At 35.3% G+C, this 2,584-nt stretch overlaps 1 protein-coding gene across 3 annotated transcripts in view; it reads left to right on the top strand.

The window, feature by feature from the left end:
* The first annotated feature begins 739 nt into the window (after positions 1-739).
* Positions 740-2,584, top strand: part of LOC106882186 (delta-like protein C) — a 19,765-nt gene continuing 17,920 nt past the window's right edge. Inside the window, exon 1 of one of the 3 annotated variants that reach the window (XM_052970253.1) lies at positions 740-922. The gene's annotated coding sequence lies outside the window, so the exon portion shown is untranslated. The remainder of the gene's footprint in view (positions 923-2,584) is intronic. The other 2 variants (XM_052970252.1, XM_014932773.2) reach the window with 2 other exon arrangements.

Genomic DNA, 2,584 nt, shown 5'->3' with positions numbered 1-2,584 from the left:
GCCGACGAAGGGAAATAACCCTGAAATCCGGATACGTTCGTGCTGCAGATCGAGGTGAGAGGGATAACTTCCCTTGGCAAACAGGACACAGTCGTGTGTCGATAAGCCAGCTGGAGGAGATGTCCTCCTGGGGCTAAAAGCAACAGTAACATCCACCCCTAGGGGTCAGCCACACTTAAGTGGCAATATACTACACTTTATATATATATATATATACATATATTGTGTGTATGTGTGTTCGTACGTACATTTGTATATATGTATGCATGTATATATGCATGTTTGTACATACACATGTGTGTGTCTTAGTGTTTATGTTGCCGTAACTTCCCAGCTCGGCATAATGAACCGATAAAGTTCCAGGCTTTAAAAAAATAAGTACAGGGATCGATTCGTTTGAATAAAACCTTTCAAAGTGGTGCCCCAGCATAGCCGCAACCCAGTGACTGAAATAAATAAAAGACAAAAAATAAAGGCCTTTATTTTTGCTTTATTTTCTGGATATTTAATGAGTATTTCCTGTTTCTTTATTTTAGCGTTGCTTTTATATATTTACCGTCTTTTACTCAAGTGCTTCGAGGTTCTCTGTTCTTCTCCATGTGTCTCTTCCTCTCGATTTCCTTCTTTCTGTTTGTATTATGAATTTTACTTTATTACTTACACATTAGTACTTGTCAATTGTCACACACCCACATAAGTATTTGTAAGTCAATTTTTGACCGTATTTTCTTTACTATTTCCGTCTGCAATTTAAATTAGCTCCTTTGGGATTACAACTATTGAAGCACTAACCCTGCTGCTGCTGCTATTATTACTACTACTACTACTACTACTACTACTACTATTACTAGCAGTAGAAGTAGTTTGCCGGACATGTATAATCTCCATTGTTGTAACATATTCTGAATCGTCAACCTAACTGGTATGTCCATTATATTTTTGTTTTGATTACGATGTTTTTCATGTTTCACCATTTCGTTTACAAATTAAGCTTTAACAATAACTGTTAATCACAGTCTTTATCAGAAAATCTCATTTTTGGTTTATTTGTTTCGGTTTTGGGGATTTTATTTGGTTGGTTATTCTTTTGAAATTATATTTTAGTCCAATTACGGGCCAACCGTAGTGCGCGGGACTTTCTGAAAGGCATTCCTAATGAATAACTTGAACACTTTTAGTAGTGCGGTCCGTCTGGTGATGACCCAAGTTTCATGAGACCCACCTCCCGGAAAAATGACGGTCTATACATAACTTAGGTTGCGAGGTAACCAAGGGCATCAATAATAATGTGATCCTTTAAGTTTATAATCTGGGTGGAAAATTAGCGGGTTTTGAAACATAACCATATTAAATTTTCATTGAACTTTTTAGGGGACATGCGAAAATATTTTCTTCATCAGTAAACGTTTAAATAAGCTCACTGCTTGTTTATGAATCGTTTCATTACGTCAGTATTTATCTATTTTGTCGTATAGCTTTTCTTATCTATTCCTCTCCAACCACTGAACGCTTTTCATCTGATTCCGTCTTAGTATTGAGACTATGCCCCCACTAATTCATCTCCTCATAATTTCCAGAGATATGGTTATTTTTAGTGAAAATTTCTACAAATACCTTTCAGAAGGTGTAGATAAAGATTATATCAGAATTAAGTGTAAAAAAAAATGCAGTTGTCGGTGCGCGTTTACATTCTGACATACATCACAATTTCTTCGAAGTTTCAAGTGGCATTTTCTAGATATATATATGTGGTGTGTGACAGTATGTATGTATGTATGTATGTATGTATGTATGTATGTATGTATGTATGTATGTATGTGCACCTATCAATTTTCTTTATCCCCATTAACTTCTAATATCGTCATTCACACCATTTTAAAAAGTATTTGTAGAAAATTTCATTAAAAAATAAATTTTTTTCTGAAAGTTATGATGGGACAAATTGGACTCCTGTACATTATCCTCTACCCCGCTTCTGGAAATGTTTTAACAACAAATTCCGATATAACAGTAATCGACACTATCTGAAAGTTATGAGGAAACAAATTCGGTTTGAGATACACTTGAGTAGGCAGGCCATGACAACCAGTGTCAAATATACAAAGCTTTTACACTCACTCTTTCTCGTTTTCTGTCTTAAGAAAACTGTTGTTCCCCTATTTTCGCTCCCTAACAGTCTATTTTATGTTTCCTATCAATTTTCGACGTTTCAGCTCATTTCGAAAGGATATGCGTCGTAAAATTATCGTATTTATTATAAATGTTCGTACTTCACAACCTGAAATTTTCCTACCTCTAAATAATTTCAACTTCCATTCATTTTACACAAAGTCTGCCTTAATATCATCACCAGATTAATTTCTTCTAGTTTTTTTTTTTCATTTCTTTTATTCGTTTAAGTCATTTGACTGCGGCCATGCTGGGGCACCGCCTTTAGTCGAGCAAATCTTATTCTTTGTAATCCTAGTACTTATTCTATCGGTCACTTTTGCCGAACCGCTAACATAAACACACCAGCATCGGTTGTCAAGCGGGACAAACACAGCATCGGGACAAACACAGACACACAAACATATATATATAT

The sequence above is a fragment of the Octopus bimaculoides genome, chromosome 8, assembly GCF_001194135.2.
Source record: "Octopus bimaculoides isolate UCB-OBI-ISO-001 chromosome 8, ASM119413v2, whole genome shotgun sequence".
In the NCBI taxonomy this organism is placed as follows: Eukaryota; Metazoa; Mollusca; class Cephalopoda; order Octopoda; family Octopodidae; genus Octopus; species Octopus bimaculoides.
Note: the sequence above shows the minus strand (reverse complement) of the source record. Positions and strands in the feature narration are given on the sequence as shown.